Genomic DNA, 22,438 nt, shown 5'->3' on the forward strand with positions numbered 1-22,438 from the left:
GTTTGACTCACTAAGCATGCCCGTAACTTCTTCACCACTACCACCACTACTGTGGTCATCACCGTCTTTTTGTTTGCTGGATCACCATACTGCCCCGCCTCTGGCCTTCCTGCCTCTCCCATCTCTCTCCTCACACCATAATACTGCAGCCAAGATGCTATTTTTCAAATGCTCACTTATTCCAGCCACCCGCCTTCCCCATGCCTTCCACAGGCTGCTTCCAGGCTTTACAAGAGCTTGCTAGCTGACTGTAAGTGTGGATTGTGCCTCCAGCCTCAGCTCTTGCTTTTCTATGCCTCACACTCTCTGTTCCTTTTATTTTAAATGAAGCATGCTTTGCTGACTCCAGGACCATTCCTTCCCCTGGAGTACCTTTCCTGCCCCTCTCCCCTGTGTGTATGCACACCTTTTTCCTTGAATCACTGCTTCTCATCCTTTGTGTTCCAGCGCTTCTACCACTTCTTCTGGACAAATTCCCTGCAATGTTACCTTAGGTGTGTTGCTAATGTCCTATACCTCTATCGTGGTATGTATCCCACAGTATTATAATTGTGTGTTTCCTCCTGCCTCCCAGAATGGATGCTTCCTGAAGACAGAATTGATTGATGTCCTAACTTTAGTTCATCCCCAGGATCTAGTAAAATACCTAGTCTAGACAAATTGCTCAAAAAATATTTGTTGCTATAATCCTCAAATTGACCTCAGGAACATGGAATAATTTAGTCCACTTGTTAATATAGGTTGAGATATCTTTTATATATCTATCTTGAACAGTAGGGGAAAGAAGAAAGAACTCTCAGTAACTTCTAGTGCCTACTAACTATCAGATACCACTAGACAGAAAGAAAGCAGTCATGCACAGACGAAGGTAATGTTTAACATGCTAAATTAATGATATAGACGATAAGCCTTCCAGAGGCTCGAAGAAGACAGTAATCCCTCAGTATCGATGGGAGGTTGGTTCTGGATCCCTCTGTGGACACAAAAATCTCCCAATGCTCAAGTGCCACGTAAAATGGCATGATATTTATATACAACCTATGAATATCCACATGATTTAAACACATCTAGGTTGCATATACTTAATATAAATGCCATGCAAATGAGGAAATAGCATAAGAAAAAGTATAGACATTCAGACAGGGGCAGTCTCCCACCGAATACTCTCAGTCTGTGTTTGGCTGAATCCATGGATGTGGATATTAAAGACAGAGGGCCAACTGTAACTGCTCACTGAAGCTGAGAGCAGCCTGGAAAAGCTTCAGGAAGGAAGGACTTGCAAGAAGAGTACAGTTAAGATAAGCAAAATGGAAAGGAGCTGGTACTTCTAGAGATGGGACTCTGCCTGCAATGAAGGAACCCACCGTGGAAGATCTATGCAGGCAGCAGATGGAAAGCACAATAGTGAGAGCTGGTCTGGGAACGACTTTGCTAATCTAAGGAGTCTGTGGTTTATTTCAAGGACAATGGAGTACTGAAAGGTTTTAGAAACAAATGAGACATACTAGAATAAGCAGATGGATACATTTAGTATATAAGAAGTATTAGGGAAATCGCAAGACTAAAGGCCTGGAGACTTCACTGGAAATTATTAGCCTCGGGTGTGTGAGTATGGAAGTTATGCAATAAGGAATGTATACAAACGACATAGGAATAATTTTTCTATGCTTGGTGAGGGGAGAAAAAAGAAAAGGGAAGTCAAAACCAGCAAGCGTTTCTCTTGTGTCCCAGGCTTCAGCACCTCCAGTAAGAAAGACCAAAACAGAAACAAAGAGGAAAATATGTTAGGTTTGAGCCATATCAAATTTTATGTAAAGGTGGGCCTTGGAGGCAGAATTTTTTAGAACTTTTTTAGAGTTGTCATTCTAAAATTCAGAACGGTGTAATATAAACATTAGAGGGTCGTTGCTTTGGACTAAGTTCCTGCACTGGGTCCCAACAGATCAGACTAAAATTCAACATGGAGTCACTCATGCTAAAGTTCCATGTCAAAACTGAAGCTAAATTATTATCTGGCTCTCTGAAAAATCCAGATTAGAGAAATAACAGCTACTTCTCAGACAGGTTAGTTTCACTCAACATGATATTTCTGTTCCCTTTGCCTTGATCCTTACACACACACACACACACACACACACACACACACACACCCCTGAAGTAGCCTGATTCCAGTTATTTTTCCATTGTCCTATCTTCCTGTCCCTGAATTAGAAGGAAAGTCGCTTTGAAGTGACCAGTCTGCTTTTGTGTTTCTGTTTCCTCCTGCCCTTCTTGTCTATAAAACTACCTCTTCTGCCCAGCCCCTCTGAACATTTATTCTGTTTTTGTTGTTTTCGGGGTTTTTTGTGGTGGGGGGTACTGGGGTTCCTGGAAGCTCTTCTCCCTCCGGGCTACACTCCCAGACACCTATTTTTTATATTTTTATTTGGAAACAGGGTCTCTTAAGCCAGTGCGGCTGGCTTCAAACCTGCGCGATCCTCCTGCCTCCGCCTAGCAAGTACAGGAATTGCAAGCGTGCGCCACCACGCCCCACTATTCTGTTTTATAAAAAGAAGTATTGCTCAACTCTAGAGATAGAAATCAACCCAGTTAAAATATTTAACGTCTTACAATTTTTGTTCCTTGACAGCAGATAACAAGACACAAAACAGAAATAAGGAAGATGACATTTCTACCCAATGACCTGGCCCAGCTGTTGTCTTCTGTACACATACTATTAGCCTTAAGCCACCACAAAAGGAAGCCAAATATTTTCTTAAGCTTTGGACATGTCCGGCAATCTTTTCTCTGTGAACTCATCTTCTAGTAGTAATTCTTGCCACTATATTCCAAAGATGGAAATGTCTATGACAATATTCTTAGTGTTGTTTTATTGTTGTTTTGTGTGTGTGTGTTGGTGTGAGTTGCTGGGGATCAAACTCAGGGCCTCATGCAAGCAAGGCAAACGCTCTACCATTGAAAAGTCTACATACCATATAATTCCAGCTATATGGCATTCTAGAAAAGACATAACTCTGGAGATAGTAAAGTGACTAGGAATTACAGGGAGACAGGGATGAAGAGCAGAGCACAGAAGATTTTTAGGGCAGTGAGACTGTTTGCATGATACTATAACAGGGCTACATGTCAACCCCAAGAATGAACCCCAATGGAAACCAGTCATTGGGCGAAAACCATGTGGCAATGGAAGGTCATTCTCTGTAACAAGTGCAGTGCTCTGGAGGGGGGTGTTGTCATGGGGGAGCTATGCACATGTGGAGCACTGATTCCTCCCTTTTTCTTTCATGATATTGGTAATTGGTTAGTTTAGACTTTTTCTTTCCTTCTCCCACCCCCTTGGCTAAAGGTTTATCAAGTTTATTGATCTTTTCAAACAACTAACTTTTAGTTTACTGATTTTCTCTAGTTTTCTGTTTTCTTTTTCTTTTTCTTTTTATCTTTCTTTTTTTTATTTATTTATTTATTTATTTATTGTGTGTGTGTGTGTGTGTGTGTGTGCGCGCGCGCGTGCGCGCGCACGCTACAGGGGATGGAACCCAGGAGCATTCCACTTCCAAACAACACCCTCAGACCTATTTTTTATTCTTTATTTTGAAACAAGGTCTCACTGAGTTGCAAAGGGCCTCACTAAGTAGTAGCTGAGGCTGTCTGTGAACCACAATCCTCCTGTCTCAGCCACCTAAATGCTGGGATTACAAGCATTCGTCACCATGACGGGCTGTTTTCAATTTTATTGTTATGTTTTATCTTTTTTATCTTTATTATTTTCTTATTTCTGCTTGATTTTAGTTTATCTTCTTTTCACATAAGGATATTTTGGTTATTAACTTGAGATCTTTCTCTTAATGTGAGCATTGAAGGCCAGAAAACTCCCACTAAGCAGTGACTTAGCTATGTTGTACAAATTCAAATCTGGTATATTTTCGTATTACTTTATTTCAAAACATTATCTTATTTTCATAAGACTTACTTTTTGATCCATGAGTTATATAAACATGAGTGACTTAACTCCCAAGTATTGGGATTTTTTTTTTTTTGGTTATCTTTCTGTAACTTATTTCTAGTTTGATTCTATTATGATCAGAAAAACATTTTTATGAATTTTAACTACTTTAAATTTTTCAAGGTTTGTTTTACAAACCAAGATATCATCACTTTTAGTGAATCTTCCTTATGTACTTGAAAAGAATAAATATTCGCTGTTTTGGGGTCCTGCGTTCTAAAAACATACATCTCATCCTGTTCATTGTTAGTTTTATTCAGTTCTTTTGTATTCTTGATGATTTTATGTCTACTAAAAGAAAAGATTAGAACAGAGAGAAGGATCAAAACACCCAACTATAATAATCTATTTCTCCTTTTATTTCTATCAGTTTTTGTTTTAGGTATTTTGAAGCTCTGCTGATAGGTGCAATATATTTGGGTGTTCTGTCTTCTCGACTAATTCCTTTTTTTGTCATTGTATAGGGTTCCTTTTACTGATTGTTTTCTTTGCTCTGAAGGCTACTTTAACTTTCCTTATCCTAGTCCTCTTTTAAATACTTTTTGCATGATATAGCTTTATATTTAAGATGAGCTTCTTGTAGTCAGCATAGAATTAGTTCAAGATTATTTTAATCTACCCTGAAAATATATATTTTAGTTAGTATATTTAGACTATCAAATTTGATCTAGCTGCTGATAATTTAAATTTTAGGGCTATTAGTTTATTATTTAGTTTCTTCATGTTCCTTCTGGTTTTCATTTCTTTATTTCATTTTTGGGTTACTGAATATGTTTTTAGTATTCCATTTTAATTTCTCTTTTGAATTATATTCTGGCATGGTTTTCTAATGATGGTCTAGGAATTTTAATATACATACCTAACTTTTTAAAGCCTACTTAGAATCAGAGTTTTGCCTCATGGAGGTAAGTGTAGAAATCTTAAACAAACATCCCTTTTATGTTACAGTTATCTTACTTCTACATTTATTGAAATCCATACCAGATATTGTTAAAATTTTAGCTTCCAAATATTGGTAATATTTAAAGAACTGAAGGGGAAAATAATATTCTTCTGTTCTTTCTTAATTCATGGTATTCCAGATGTCCTCATGGCATCATATTTATTCTGCCTGAAAATTTTCCTTTATCAGTACCTTCATATTAGTTCTCCTTGTAATGAGTACTCTTAATTTTCCAACCCATAAGAATTTTGTGTGTGTGTGTGTGTGTGTGTGTGTGTGTGTGTGTGTGTGTGAAAGAAACCAGAAACAACAATGAATGTTAGAACTTTCAGTGTTGTCCCATAGGTCTCTGAGTCTGTTTTGTTTTTTGGTACTGGAGGATGAACCCAGAGGCATTCTACCTCTGAGCTATACCCCCAGAGACCTATTTTTTTTGTTTTGAATCAAGGTCTCGCTAAATTGCTAACGTTCTTGTTGAGTTGCTGAGATTGGTCTCAAACCTGTGATCCTCCTAACTTAGCCTCCCAAGTACTGGGATTTCAGGCATGCCCCACCATGCCCAACTATGTCAATCTATTTTTAAATATTTTCCCCTCTCTGTCTCTTGTTCAGATTGGATAATTTCTATTAAACTATTTTCACCTACACTGAGTCTTTCTCTGACATCTCTATTTTGCTATTAAAGTCATCTGATGAGTGTTTAATTTCATTTATTATGTTTTTTAATTCTAAAAATTTCTGATTTTTTTGTGTTTATTCTCTGGGACTATTTTGCCATTTGTTTTATGAGTATAATTGCCTGCTGAACATTCTAAAATAACTACAGACTTTAACAAATAACTTCAAAATACATCGTCATAGCATTGAAATATACTTATCCTTTTGAGTTTAATTTTTTTAACTCTTTGGACATAAAGTAATTTTGGATTATGAAATTTTGAATTTTCTTTAAATCCTATGAAAAATCTTGATACTTTTTAAAGCAAGAAGCCCACTTGATTAGGTTGAGGAAGCAAGCCCCATTCCACCTGCTGTTGGCTGTGGCTCCAAGGTCACCTCCGTTTTCAGAGCCCCTGCAGGGCTGTTTGGATCTCTCCGTGTATGTACCACCCAGTGGCCAACCCGGTATATGAGCAGTGGCCTAATAGGATCAGACTCGGTCATCTGAGCTTGAGGGTCATACCAGGAGTTCAAAAGCAGCTGAATAGAGGCGCTTTCTCTAGCTCTCGTTTCTTCCGAGTCTGCCAAATGCCATCTGATTCCCTGTAGATCCTCACGTAGATCTCCCTTCTGGGCAGGAATCTGGGGCTTGAGTCACTCCAGCTATGCCATGAATTTCCATGATTCACTGCTGATTCAGAGACGATCAAATGCAGCTCTTCTTTCCTAAACCATCTACTGTTTACTTCTCAGAGTTCTCAAATAGGATGCCTTCCATCCTTTCCGGGTTTCAGTCAGTGGGAGAGACAGGGTGAAATGCATTTATTCCCTCTTAGCCCAAACTGGCAAAACTTTTGCCAGTAGTTTCTAGGTTTGGGGATTTCTGGCTTTCTAATCCATCCACAGGGCTAGACCTATTGAATAGCAAAGATTAGTTTAAATAACAAAAGTTCACATTTGAACAGAATGTCTTAAAACATATTTATTTTATATATCATTCATGATCTTTGATACACATGGAGGAAATTGTCAGGGCCTGCCCCATACTACACTCAACCCAGTTATGCTATTGAAGGAGCATTCATTCAGAAGTAGAAGGCCTCCCTTCTCCCTCACCTGAACCAGTGGCTAGCCAGCCCAGCACCACATCAAAGTCTCTTGTCCATCTGCTCTCACCTAAGAGTGCTTATGTTGATATGCCTGTGTCTCTAGTGTTCTAGGAGGTTTTGGCAAATACACATCATATTTGTTTATTTGTTTGTTTGTTTGTTTGTTTTATCATGAGTCTGGGCCCATACCTCCCTCTCCTCTACCAGGGACTCAGGGCCTCTTCACCCCAGGTGGTAGGGGGAAGTACCCTTTACATCAAGCCAGCTGGCAGGAACCTGCTTCCGGGTTCATTCCTGCTAGTGTGTGCCTGGGGGCTGTGTCCTGTTCTCTAATTCTGAGATAATTCTTAGAATTACCTGGCTCTGCGCCTAAAACTTCCACTTCCCTATTCCAGAGAAAGCTTATGTTCTTGTCCTTTATGTCAGGTTTTCCTTGATACAATAAACTGAACCTGTCCACTTCTGTCAATTTGCATATTTTAATGGTAAACAGTTCTCCTATTTTCTATTTATGTGCTTTCTGTATATTGGGAGGATAAATAATGGTAATAATAGCAAACCTTGTTTCTTTCTTTCTCTCTCTCTCTCTCTCTCTCTCTCTCTCTCTCTCTCTCTCTCTCTCTCTCTCTTTCTTTCTTTCTAAGATCAGAGTCTTACTATGTTGCCCGGGCTGGCCTTAAAGTCTCAAGTCATTCTCCTGCCTCACTCTTCTACACAGTTGGACCTACAGGTGTATGCCCCCAGGTCCAGCTGTCTTGTTTGTAATTTTAGTAGGAATATCTGTAGAGTTGCAGCTATGATTTGTTACTTCTTACAATAGCACCATGGTATATTATATCATATGTTTTGTTATGTTATTCTATCTTAAGACAGATATTAATTGATCTTTGTAAATCTTTCCATACAGTTCAATTGTATTTTCAGGCATTTTATTTATGAGTTTGCATATATATGTATGTATTCTTAAATGGGACTAATTTATATTTTCCTTTAAATCACCATCACTTAAAGAAATGACGAGGAAAAGCACCACATGCACACCTGAGCAGAGAATGATACAATAAACACCGTGTTCTATCCAATATGCTAAGCATTGTGTGCCAGGTGTTTTAAATATGAAGCCTTAACCACTAAAGTCAAGCTGGAGAAGTCCTGTGTGTTCCTCCACGATACTGCCACAAATTCAGTGCTTATATGCCAACATATACTCTCCATTACTTCCTATTTATGTATCCTACAGGATCTTAAGCTGTATATTTTTGCCAAATTATACATACACTTCTTCAACTGGCCTTTCTCATCCAGTGTAAGGTATGAGGGGTAACTGTGTTGAGACATGTAGTTGTTAGTTCATTTAAAGTTCTGTCCTCTGCATTCCACACAACTGTATGTTCATCCTCTCTCTCTCTCTCTCTCTCTCTCTCTCTCTCTCTCTCTCTCTCTCTCTCTCTCTCTCTCACACACACACACACACACACACACACACACACCCCTCTCTCACACACACGGAATCTAAATATGCCCCTCTAAAACATGCCACCTTAAAATGTGCCACCTTGGCATTATGGAATGGTTTGAGCTGAGGGCATTTGGGATTCAACAGACGCAAAAAGAATCCTTCCCAAAACTTCTTTCATCTGATTAAAAGTTTCTGAGGAACGAGGGTCGTCACAAATCCCCTAGAGAGGGTTTAGGGCAGGAAGAAGGTAGAAAGTTTGGGCTGAGAGAGACCGGCACAAACAAACGCGGCTTCATTTACCAACCCGTAGCTTTCGTGCTTTGAAAGACTAAAACATTTTCCTTTGTCTGTCATGTCTCTAATGAGTGTGTGGCCCTTTGCTACGATGTTCTGTAAAAGCCAAGTTCTAACTTCTCCTGTGAGTTATCACTAAGTTTCTCTCACAAATAGGCCAACTACATGTGTTAGACTCTGGTTTCCTCTGGTTGATCTGTATTTTCAGTCTAATTCACAGGTTCCCCCTGCCAGAGAAACAGGAGACATTTCAAATGCTTTGTCAGCCTGTTTTCTTTTCTCTTAAGTCAGGTCGAGTTTCCATTGCTCTTAACAACCAGAGTCATCTTCGGCCCATTCATAACATCTCTAAAAGCTCGCTGTCTCTTTCCTGTTGAGGTCTTACAGTCCCAGGCATTACAGTCCATCTCGGCTAGTAGCCTGGTTTTGGAAGAAGCAAAGAGGCACTCGTCACATGTTGCATGGAGCAGAAGATTGCTTCTGCACTGGGCAGCCATCTGGGTGCCCTCGGTGGAGAACCGCAAGCAAATCTTCATGTGAGACTCTAAGGGAACAAGCGAGCTTCAGCTGGCGTGGCTGGAGGAGACTCTGGGAACCCAGGGTTGGCAGAGGAGCGTGAGGCACCTGAGAAGGGGTGGCAGCTTTGTCCCAGGAGAAATGTGAAATATCAACTTTATTAAAGGCAGCAGAGCCCAGTCAAACAGACCAGATTTCAAAACTTCACCCAGTCATTTACTATTGTCTGTGAAATCTGAGGCAAGCTACGCAAGTTTTGAAACTTGATTTTCTTACTCGTGAAGTTATATATCTACTTTTAGGAGTTGACTGTATGATGTAACATGGTGAATATACAGTGTCTGGTGAAGAGCAGATCCTCAGCAATGATCGTTATTGTTATTAATTCAGCCAGTCCCACAGGTCATGCTTGCCAGCAATGCCGGCCGTCCTCCAGGCGCTTTACTATGAAGGGCTGACTTGACTGTTTTGAAACTGTTTGCTGAAACTGTTAGGCCCAGTTTCAAAACCGGGTCTTAAAAACGAGAGGTTTATCAGAGTGTATCTGTTTCTCCTAGCAAATACATTCCTTGGAAGTCTGGAGTGAATTGTCCAGGGTGATGTCCATCTCCTGTCCTCAACGCAAGAAAATGTTAGGTTAAAATGAACATGAAAAATAACTGAAAGAAGAGAAAATGTTTTTTAAAAAGCAGTCAGAAGAGAAAGAGGCAGAAAGAAAAGGTGGAATTTCCAATTACTTTCTTTGCCACAAGAGAGAAGGATTGTATTAGTCGGCTGCATATCACTACACGGAACACAAGCTGCTTATGAAGAAGAGGGCTGTTTAGCTTCCAGTTTTAAAGGTTCAAAATTGAAATAGCATAGCACAGGCTCTATGACTAGTGCCAACTCTTGGATGGATCACCTCAAGGTGCAGATAACAATAGCAAGAGTGCAGCAGGAACAAGCAAGATTACATCTCAGAAAGAATGGGAGGTGTTGGGCTTACTCTTTTTATAGTGCTCTCCCAAGAAGTACCAAAGATGTCACATCAGTGCTACAAAAGGATTCATAGGAGAACTACCAAGAGCTACATCATGCCCCCAGTAGTGCCACCCTGGGTACCAAGCTTTTAATTACACTGGAACCTTGAGGGGTATCCACGCCATATCTAAACCATAGTAGGCATCCAGTACAGGTCAGAGATGTTTGGAGCTGATTCCATATCTGCATGACCTCAGGCCTATGTACACATCTTCTGAGATTCCTTCTCAAGTAATTTGGCCAGCTTTTAGTTTCTGTGTAATGCAGTTGGTGGGTGCTGGATGCAATCCCAAGGAAGGTCTTTTGGTGACCATACTTGCCAATGACAAAGAGCCAGAGAAAACAGGCACATGATCAAATTAAAACAAGTACCAGTCTGCCTGCCTTCCTTCCTTCCTTCCTTCCTCCCCTTCTTTCTTTCTTTCCTTTACTTGTTGTGGAAAGAACACTCAGAATGAGTTCTGCCCTCTCAAAAGTTTTATGTGCACATTATGGTATTGTTAATTACAGGGAGAATGTTCTACAGTAAAGCTCTAGAATATATTCAACTAGCATAATTGAGACTCATAATTCTTCAAAAGAAAAGCCCTCCCACAGTTATGCCAACACCTACACCTCTCTTTGGGTACATTCTGAACTGATCTTCCAGGAAACTTTCCTCCCTCATCAACCACTTTGAGCTGACTCAGTCTTCTCCATCTACTTTTCCTTCTATGTCACCACTGCAGATCCAAGGTGTCCATGGTGAGTGAGAGATGATTATTGACTCAGGAGCATAAGGCAGCAGGACCATGAGTTTGAGGCCAGCCTGGGCAACGTAGCAAGACCCTGTCTCAAAAGAAAATAAAAAAAGAAGATGGCGGCGGCCGTGGTCGCAGGCGGCCTCCGAAAAGGACATGCGTTCCTCGGAGAAACCCTGGACACCAGATGTTGGTTTAATATCTGATTGGGACAACTTAAGGAGACATTTCCAGTCATGACTTCTTATCTAGTGTACAGGAGAGAGAGTGGATAACGGCGGAATTAGAAGCAAGATGACGAGGAGGCTCGCGCCACGCAAGAAAAGGGACTTTTTGGAAGAACATCCCAGAAGAGATTAGAGAAAAGACCGCTTCAGCCATGCATGCTGGAGACTCTTAGCAACATACCTCGTAAGAAAAATGATCAGGGCATGTTGGAGGCAGCCCAGCAGCACCGGGTGGGAAGCCAAGCCGTGTGTCCCGGGGAGCTCAGCACGCCTGGCCGCCACGCTACTCTATGCTGCGCTGGGGGGCGCGATGTGCTTGGAACAGCAGACCCTGCTCTATGCGGTGAGGCCGTGGGCCTCCGCTCTTGGAGGGGACATGAAATTCATTCCTGCTGAGTGCTTGATCCCACAACCTCTTCAAAACACACATACTGTCTTCTCTTATTAAAAAATAATATCGCTGGGTGTGGTGGAGGATGCTTGTAATCCCCACACTTGGAAGGCAGAGACAGGAGGATCACGCTGGTTCGGAGCTAGCCTCGCTGGCTTAAAAGACCCTGTTTCCACATAAAAAAAGTTAAAAAATAGGTCTGGGAGTGTAGCCAGTGGGAATGTATCCCGGAGGTGGAAGGGCTTCCAGGAACCCCAGTACCACCAAAATACAAATTAATACTACTACTACTACTACTAATAATAATAATAATATCAGAGAGGGGGCAAGATGGCAGTGACAGCAGCCAGGATTCAGGAGATGCAGACAAATCCTATCCAATTCACCTGGAACTTTTGGGAAAAAAATCCCCACAAAGGGGGGCTGCTCCTGCCTCACATGCTTGGGAATTCTGGACAACATGCTAAGTGGTAAAAGGGTTTGGGGGGTTCCAGAGGGAGCCCCGCATAGCCGGGATGGGCCGCCATGCTGCACGTTCTGGGAGCCATCATCCCTCATGGCCACTGCGCTCCTCTGTGCAGAGTGGGAAGCCAGGGTACACGGGGAGCAGCAGAGCCTGCTCTCCGAAGTGAAGCTGTGGACCTCTGCCTTTGGAGGGAAGACAAAATTCATTGCTACTAGGTATTTGGGGTCCCAGCTTTTGCAAAAGACATGTACTGCTCTCTCATATTAAAAAATAAAATAAAATCGAAGGATGCCAGGCATGGTGGCACATGCTTGTAATCCTCATGCTTGGGAGGCGGAGACAGGAGGATAGGGCAAGTTCAAGGCCAGCCTCGCTGGCTTAAGAGACCCTGTTTCCAAATAAAAATATTTTAAAAATAGGTCTCTGGGAGTAGAGACCAGAGGTAGAAGGGTTTCCAGGAACCCCAGTACCACCAAAAACAAAAAAAGGAAGAAAAAAGGGAACATCTGTAGATGACATGCTCATAGTGCCAGAGACCAGAGCCCGATCCACAGCAAGACAGCAAGGCCAGTGCCAGGGCCTCTGAGGCCTGGATAGGAGCCTTCCGGGTGGCTAGGCCAGTGTCGGGGCCAGCAAGGTCAGGATCGGGGCCTGCCTTGAGGTCTCGGAGGGTCTCGGAGGCTGCCGAGGGGTGAGGCCAGTGGTATCGGGGCCAGCGAGGCCGGGATCGGTGCCTGCCATGCAGTAAGGCAGTAGCTGGAGCCGGCAAGGCTGGGATAGGAGCATGCCTTAACACGAGGCCGGTGCTGGGGCCTCTGAGGCCGAGATCGGAGCGTGCCATGAGGCAAGGCCAGTGCTGGAGCCAGCGAGGCCAGAATCAGAGTCTTCCGGGTGGCCAGGCCGGTGCCAGGGCTTTCAAGAGTGGGATCAGAACTTGCAATGCGGCATACACAGAGAAATATCACAGAAAATAAAAAATCAGACGCTTTCCCTAATATGCAAAAACAAGGAAGAAATGCATAATAGGAGGAAATCTAGTGGAAGAAAGGGCCCTATGGAGGAGCAATTAAGGTGACCAGTCAGAGGGGATGAGATGGGGGAAGATGGAATCTCTTCAAAGCACATGATGTACATAAACAAATATATCAAAGTTAATCACTAAATCAAGCATGGAACTGAGGGAGGCGGAGGGATTGGATAAAGGCTAATTGGATGATGTGTACTTGGATATCCTCACAAGTCTTGTATTCCATTGTGATGTTTGAATACAATGATACACCAACAAAAATATATTAAAAAATAAAAAAATAAAATAAAAAAGACTAGTGGTGTTTCTCAGTGGTAGAGTGTCTCTGGGTTTAATCCCTAGTACTAGTAAAATAATTAAATAAGATGGAAAAGATTGATGTACTCTGAGAAATCCTAAGACAAGAATTTATGAGATTCCTTTTTTCTCCTCTTGAATCCCGAAACCATACACATATGATCATTTTACATGACTGTATATTAAGTAATACAAGCAATCCTGCCTCATGTAGGAACTTCTGATTAGATGAATGATGGTAATAAAAGCATGTTACTCATTGCAAAGCTCTTGGCTAGAGAGCATCGGCAAACTCTTCGTCATTAAAAAATACTACACTGACTGGTAAGGGAGCAAAGAAACTTCTGGAATGCTTGTAACGTTCTATGTCTTGTTCTGGATGCTGGTTACACGAGTATTTCAGGTTCATAAAAATTAATAGAGATGTAGACTTTTGAATGATAAACTTTTCAGTATGTATTTTATACTTCAATATAAAGTACTAAAAACATTTTAAACTAACTACCCAGTGCTTCTTTCCACGATGTCTATAGGGGAGGTGACTAGGCAGTTCTTATCAATAGGAAATTGATTGAATTCTTCCACTTACATTACTTTGGAGACATTAGATAGGGGGTAGATTACAGAAGAAAGAAATTGTAAGATTTCTGCTAGCTCTTCAGTGCTACCCAGTGGTGAGCAGGCAGCCTTTGCTTAGCAAACTGACAAACGTGTTTTCACATTTGCAGAGGCAGGCCCCAACATGCAGAGGGAGCGGGGCAAGCTTACTCCTCTACCCTGTAAGTGAAGGGAACCTAATTTAGGGGACATCTAAGAGCAAGGGACTAGGGAATCAGGGAGAAAGAAAGGGGACCTGAGGTCGAGGCTGGTTAGGCTGTATAATCACAGATTGGGTCATCCTGGGAACAAGATGTCTGAAAGAATCTGCCAGTGCATTCGGAAGATGCAGTGGGCAAAGAAATTTTTTTAAAAATAGGTATTTAATCTTTAATTTTAAATGTGTTTATGTGGCTGCAATGACAGCCCCTCCAAGCTCCAATCTCTAGCAACACCTGCTCCTCGACCTGTCCTGCTCCCCAGAATGTTCTCCCTCTGATAATCTGAAATCCAAACCAGACACATGAAGGAGAATGTAACTTACTGACGAAGAGAGATTCTGAGTTCATTTGTGCCATTACCCTCATAAAGTACCTGAGGCTGGATACTTTATGAGACAAGAGGCTGGTTCAGCACCCAGTTCTGGAGATTCAGGGCTGGCATTGACTCAGTTCTGGTGAGGGCTTCATCGTAGACGGTATCGTGGTGGGAGCAAGCTTGCTTTTGTATACCAACCTTCTCACAGAACTAATGAGAGTCCTCTAAGAACCTCCTCTGTCCCTTTGTAGGGCACCTCAGTGACCTAACTCGCCCCCGCTAGGCTCTACCTCTTAAAGGTTCCACACCAAACTCTAACTTGGCTGCAGTGAGGGCCAAGTTCTCAGCACATAAATTCTGGGGTCACATTTGCACACAACTCAAATTGCAGCATATACCAAAAACTTGGTGATTGGGGCTAGAGTTTTAAATTTTAAAACGGAAAGGTATAGGGCCGGGCGTGGTGGCACACGCTTGTAATCCCCACGCTTGGGAGGCGGAGACAGGAGGATCGTGCTGGTTCAGAGCCAGCCTCGCTGGCTTAAGAGACCCTGTTTCCAAATATAAAATAGGTCTGGGAAGGGCTTCCAGGAACCCCAGTACCACACACAAAAAAAGAAACAAAACAAAACAGTAAAATAGAAAGGTATTAACAGCATCATAAAAAAAAAAAATGACCTGGGCCCTTACCATATGGCTAATTCTTTTTTGTGCATGGTAATGGGGGTAGAACCCAGGAGCTTTCTACCTCCAGGCTATACACCCAGACCCATTTTATACTTTATTTGGAAACAGGGTCTCACTAAGTCACTGAGAAACTCACTAAGTCGCTGAGGATGACTTTGAACCTGTGCGATCCTCCAGTCTCAGCCTCCCAAGCACTGGGATTACAAGCGTGCACCACCACGCCTGGTTATATGGCTGATTCTGACACATAGATTATAATTGCTATTTTTGCCTTTATTATAAAAGAACCATGTTTCACAGGCTGCTATGATGTGGGAGAAAAGATGGTAGATGGTAAAACTTGAAGTCAGAGGATTAGTTGTGTTCCTTTGGAAAGCTCCTTCACATCTTTAAGCTGGTTTCTTCTTCTGTAGTATATGGGGAGCAGCTCTTGTGTACAGATCTATTCTATTCTCAGATCTAAGTGAAAGAAAGTATTTGAAGTAAGTTTGTTAGCAGGGAACATATAGTCAATATTCAATAAATGTTTACTTCTTTCTCTTTCATCACACTGTGTGAAGTATTTTATAAGTTGCAAAGTGCATTAAGATAATTGTTAGAACGATTATTGACCTCTCAAATTTTTGACTGATGACTTGCAAACCCTATTCTTTCTCAACAGAAGAAGCAGAAAGAGTATTTGTAAATGAAAATAATGGTTTTAGGGCAGTGATTTTCAACCAAGAGTAACTCTGCCCTTAAGGATTATTTGGCAAACTCTGTATGTGTCTTTGGTTATCACGGGTTGGGGGTTGCTACTGGAATCTTGCGAGTAAAGGCCGAGGATGGCGTTAAGTATCCTACAGTGCTCAGGATATCTTCAACAAAGCACCATCTCAGCTCTAAAAGTCAGTGACAGCACTGTCGAGAAGCCCTGTTTGGGTGGTGCCCAAGTCCGTCAGGTTAGTCTTGGTCTCAATTTTGCTGGGTGCCTACGCACATGGGAACCCCTTAACTCTGAAGTATTCCCTTCCTAGACTGTGAACCCTCAAAAAGAAAACTGGAAACATTTATTTCTAAGGTGACCCCAGGCCTCCATGTTCAGGCAAAGAAACCAAGAGCCTGACGTGTCATGCAAAGTGTGAGCTCTGCCCGGGAAAGCAGAGTGTCGGGGGCACTCTGGCTAGACATTCCTCCCCACACTCCATGAAAAGATGTATTATATTTTGTAAAATGTTATCATCTTGAAGGGTTATCATCTTCAAGACTGAAGACCTGTGCAGTCTTGCCTGTCTCTAGCAATATTTAAGAAGCTAAATTCCACGACACTGAACTCATTCCATGAGTCGACAGAGTGGATGGAGCACTTTCCCGCAGAGAAAGTGATTGCTTCACGGGACAGCCCTCCTTCATGCCAATCCTAAACCTTAATTTTAGAAATCAGAGTGAGAGGACTCAGAGCTAATGAAAAGACTGCTCAGAAGCATCTGTGCTACTGCACCGTAGTTTTCAGAAATGTTCTTCCCAGCTGTGAATCTAGCAGAGGGTGTAGCTAGCAGCCAGGGGCAATGGAGCCACCGAGCTGTTCCTTCTGGCCCTCCATCCCCTGCTGTCCCTCTACTACTGCTGTCATCCTGCCCCTGTGCCAGGATGCCTGTGCCCTGTGCCCCTGCGTCCAACAACCAGGTCAGAGCCGGGCCAGGGCCGAGGGTGCTGGGAAAGCATGGTGCAATGAGTACCCGAGTCATATTTAGATTAATTTGTATTTTCACAACCCCTTACTTATTTGATCTTTCCAACAACCCAATGGTGTACAAAAGATAAATACCATTATCCCTCATTTACAGGTGAAAAACCCCAGGTAGCGAGAGCTGTGGACTGCAGAGAAGGTGCAGACGTTTGTCACTAAAACAAATGCAGTGTAGCTTGTTGGTTCTCCCAACCCAGATGCCTCGGGGAGATCACTCATTCCCTAGGAAGCTACTTCCATAACATAGTTAATCGTCCTGGATGGATTTTTCAAAATTAGTCTTTATTTGTTCTTGCCTAATTTCAGCCATCCGTCTAATTTAAACCACATTCCTGTGATTGGACATGTATTTCTGCAGGACGATTATTTTACATATTTGAAGTCAGCTTGCCCCAGAGTCGCAATGTCTTAAATTCAAGGCACATATTCTCGGTTCTCCGGGATCTTTGCTCTTCCTGGAAGGATTCTGTGATTCCCTCAACGTCCTCATACTTGAATATTCACTGTGTTCATACAGAACATAAAGATCTTTTTTTCTGAGAATATAGAGCCATGCTATTCCAGTTACAGGAAATAATTTTGACGATGAATTTATGTGTTTGTGTTCAGAGGTAATTTCATTTTATTTTTGTTTGCTTTGGAAGGAGTTAAAAGTTTCACAACTAACTCTTGGTACTATTTAAAGTTGAGGGTTTTTAAATATATGCAGCCACAAAATTGCAGCTTGTCCTTGTAACTACTCGGGACAGAACCAAAAATGGACTATTACTGCAGCAGTCGACAGCCCTTGAAGTAAAAATATAGACTAACTTCTACAAACATAACCCAAAGTTGTGCTATTATTTCTTTTGGCTATTGTGCTTTGAAAATTCAGAACTTCAAAGACGTAGCGAAACTCCTGAGTGAATAGATGTGATTCATTCTGTTCTTCATAGTAAAAAAGGCTTCAGCTAGGGGGAGAAACAAAAATGGAAATACTCTCTTCTGGTATCTTCAACTTCTGGAAGAAAACAGGGGAGTGGTCGTTTTAAGCGTCGTTATGAATTTAATGAGAACTCATTAAAGCAACTACCTCACTGGGTGGACAGAGAGACTTGCTTGAGCTCACCAGCCTTTTGGTGTTGCAGTCCAGGTCTATAATTAAGACTCCTCTTCCTGTAACTGAAGGCTTCTTTATTTTCTCATCTCTGATCCATTTTTTGACATGATAATTTCTATTCTTGCTAGCTACTTCCTGCTTTTGTGAATAAATTTATTGGGATCACACAGCCAAACCAAAAATCAGACTTTGTGTTTCACTCATCTCTTTCTTGTTTCTTTCACACATGTGAAAGAAGCACATGACACACACACACACACACACACACACGCACACACACGCACACACACACACGCACACCACACGCACACACCTGTATTGTAAAAAGTTACCCACACAGGAAATGTATATGTACACTGAACAAACAGATTTAAAAAGTCATATGCCAATGCAGCCCTCACATAGGAAACAAAATAGAAATATTTTAGCGCTGCGGCAACCAGACTCAGCAGTCCTTCCTACTGCCATTCCCTGACTCTCCACTAGAAGTTAATGCTATTCCAAATTTTATGCTAATCGTTCCTCCTCTCCTCTCTCTCCCCCTCCCCCTTTCCCCTCCCCCTCCACCCTTCTCTTCCCCCTTCAGTCCTAGAGATGGGACCCAGGGGCAGCCTGCCTCTGAACTACACTCCAGCCCTACTTTATTTGTTTATTTATTTTGGTGGTACTGGGGTTCCTGGAAGTCCTTCTACCATGGGCTACACTCCCAGACCTATTATATATATATATATATATATATATATATATATATATATATATATTTTTTTTTTTTTTTTTAATCTGGAAACAGGGTCTCTTAAGCCAGTGCGGCTGGCTTCGAACCTGCGCGATCCTCCTGTCTCCGCCTCCCGAGCGCGGGGATTACAAGCGTGCGCCACCACGCCCGGCTATTTATTTTTTAGTTTGAAACAGAGTCTCACTAAATCAAAGGCATAGAGGGCCTCACTAAGTTCCAGAGGCTGGCAGGAAGCCTGCGATCCTCCTGTCTCAGCCTCCCAAGGACTGAGATCACAAACCTTTGCCACCAGGACCCATCCTCCTTTTCTTTGTAATGTTCTCTATAGTTTTTCTTAATTTGTTTATAAGGTGCATTAAGCACTGTGTGTAGCCTTAATTCATGGAACTTAATTGGTGCAAGATTCAACTTTATAAAATTATCACAATTTATTTGTCCTTCCCACTAATAATAACCATTTATTTCCAGTTTGGTCAATTTTACCAACAAAACTGCTGAGGACATTCTTTTTCTTTTTCTTTTTCTTTTTCTTTTCTTTTCTTTTTTTTTTTATTGCGGTACTAGGGATGGAATCCAGGGGCATTCTACCTCTTAGCTACAACCCCATCCCTATTTTTTATTCTTTATTTTGAAACAAGGTCTCGCCAAGTTGTAGAGGGCGTCACTAAGTAGCTGAGGTTGTCCTTGAACCATGATACTCTTGTCTTCGCCTCCCCAATTCTGGGACGATAAGCACGCACCACCACGCCGACTCGGAGGACATTCTTGTACGTGTATCTGGTGTAGGAGTAGGAGTGAAACTTCTGAGTCACAGGGATGCCATATCCTGAACATTACCATATGGTGTCACAACATTCCACAAAGCAGTCACACCAGTTTCCACTCTCATCCACTGAACATGTCAGAGCGTGTGCAGTTCTGCGACCTCGCTAACTCTGGGTATGGTGACATGGTACATTTCTGTTAATCATGCAGCAATTTAGGTCTTGTAACTAAACAGTCCAAGAAAAGACAAGGTTCTGGGTACCGTTCTTCCAACTTTTTCTGTAAATTCAAAACTATTTACAAAAAGCCATTAATGCTCAATGCCAGCGAACATTCTCAACAAGTGAAACTCCACATACATGTTCAGATGTTGAAAATACATGGCAAGCTGATAGTGAAGTCTAAAATGCCCAGCTCCCCAGCTCCTCATGAGTTAAATTTGCGTATCCTAGATTCCCACTGAGACTGGAAACTCTTCGCGTCTATCTGCCACTTTCACTCCCCCCCCCCCCCCCGTGAAATGCCTGTTTGGGGTTTTTTGCCCATTTTTCACATTCTTTATCTTTTTCTCATTAAAGAAGTTCTCTAAATGTTCTGAATGGCAGTCCTCCATGAGTTTTATAACTGAAAAATACCTACCCTCATATTTAGCTTATATTTTTACTCCTTGTATGATATTTTTAAGTGCAACTTTAAAAATGCAATTTTTAAAAAATTCAATGTAATTGAATTTTTGTATATTTTTCATTACATAATTTTGGTCATGTTTAAGAAATCCTTCTCTTCCCTGAGTAATGAAGTTAATTTTATAGGATTGTCTTTGTTATTTGGACCTTAACCTGTTTGGATTCAGTTACTACATATGGTGTGAGGTTAGAAAATCAATTTTATTTTATTTCCTCTGGACATGCAATTATTTCAGCACTTTTATTGAAAGAATCTTTCTCCCCCCATTCTATCGTTTATTAAAGTTCACATACATGGAAGGTCATTTGTAAGGTTTCTACCGTGGTTCATTTGCGGCAGTCCCTGATATTATCTTGATCACTGAAGCCTTAAAGTCATCTTTACATCTAAGAGAAAAAATATTCCCACATTGTACTTCCTTCAGAATACCTTAGCTACTTCTGGCCTTTTAAAATTTCATACATAATCTAAATTTAGGCTTTTTTCTTTCTCACTTAAGTTTCAGAATCGATTTTTAAAGTTTTACAAATAAAGACATACATCTCCCTGAACTATTTGTACAATTGCTTTGAATCTATAACTCACTTTTTGAAAGAAATTAACCTTTGATAATTCATGAACATTGTATTTCTCTTAATTATTTCTTTATAAAAGCCTCAATTAGATTTTGGTCTTTCTCATATTTTGTGTATCTTTAGTCAGATTATTTGTCGATAGTTATGTCATTTCATCTACAAACATATTCCAGTCATGTGTGGATTTTGGCCATTTTATTTCTGTCTTTCCAGGCAGCAAACTATATCTTTCTCTTGCTTTATTTCCCTGCTACGATCATTACTGAAATGCTTAGTCAAAGAGATACAGATGAGCATTCAAGTCTTAAACTCCAAAAATTATTGTTTTATCATTGATATTAAGCTTTTGGGAAGTCTTTTGGAAGGCTACTAGTGATTTTTTCCTTTCTTCCAAAATTGCTGAGAGATTATAAATAGTAAACTGTAATAAATTTTATCAAATACAGTTTCTGAATACTTTCTAAAGTTGCAATTGCTGTAGGATTGTATTTTCATCAGTAAATTATGCCTATTATTTGCTAGCATGATATTTGCGTTTTTAAATAAGCCTTTGGTAGTGATAGACTATCCTTTATACACAGTACTCGACCTAGTTTGCTTGCGGTTTTTCCTTTTTTTATTGTTCTTATTACGTTTTAGTAGCACAGTTATGCTGGTTTCACGATATGCACGGTCCCGCCTCGTATTCCTATTATCTGGGAGATTTTGTGTGAGATAGCCCTGGCTTTCTACACCCTAAGAGTGTCTCTCTGCCGTATAGTCTACCTGATTGTTCTCTTTGGGCCGACCAGCTCTTCTTGCTTCTCAATCATACCTTCCACCCAGGAGTCCTCAGGAGACCCCTCTGTGCTCTCTCCAAGGGCTTTGGAAGGTCTCTGTAGGATTTGCAGTGGAATGGCTGGATATGGCTTGGGTTTATCACCCAAGGTTTCCCGCACTGGAAGCTAGGTGCTCAGTGCGGCGGTTTTGAACTTGTGGAGAAACAGGGGTGTTTCCTCTCTTAGGGTCCTTGTCCAGTGCATCTTGATGGATGAAGTCCAAGAACTATCAAAGGTATAGAAATATGAAAGTTTAAGTTAGGGAAGATAGAGGACAAATCAACCCACCAAACGGGGGGGCGGGGGTTCCTGGAAAAACCTTTCTGAGGTCTTTTTATCTGTTCTTTTATGACTGGTCAGAATTGGGTTTGGGGAACCAATGTGCACAGTTTTCATCTTTAATCTGAATGAATCTCTGTGGCTGCTCAGGGCCCTGACTCTCTGGGCCGAGCAGCCCCTCACCTTCCTGCTCACCTCCCTCAGCCTCACAGAAAAGGGGGTGCAGATGGCTACTTCAATTTTTCCTGTCCCCAGGCCTTCTGCCCTGCCTCAGTGGGGCACTGAAGCGTAGTGGGAGGTCACTGAGAGCTTGCCCTCAGAAGGGGTCTTGGGAACCCCGTCTCTCTCTGGCTTCCGGTCTGCCATGGTGGAATCTCCCTACCACATCTATTCCTACCATTACGCTGCCATCCACCTTGAGGTCTTCACCAGAGCTGAGCCAAGACACGCACCATGTCCAGAGAAATAAAAAGAGGAATCACTGGCCTACACATATGTCTGCGTTAATAAAACAAAGAACTGAAGTCATTTTAACGACTCATGTTAAAAACAACAACAAAGCTGGGCATGGTGGTGCATGCTTGTAATCCCAGTAATTGGGAGGCTGAGACAGGAGGACCACAGGCTCGCGGCCAGTCTCAGCTACTTAGTGAGGCCTTCTGTGATTTAGTGAGACCCTGCTTCATAGTAAAGAGTAAAAAATAGGGCTGGGGATGTAGTTAGGAGGTAAAATGCCAAATGCCCCTTGCCTCAATCCCCAGCACACCCTAAAAA

The sequence above is a fragment of the Muscardinus avellanarius genome, assembly GCF_963383645.1.
Source record: "Muscardinus avellanarius genome assembly, chromosome: 20".
Taxonomy (NCBI): Eukaryota; Metazoa; Chordata; class Mammalia; order Rodentia; family Gliridae; genus Muscardinus; species Muscardinus avellanarius.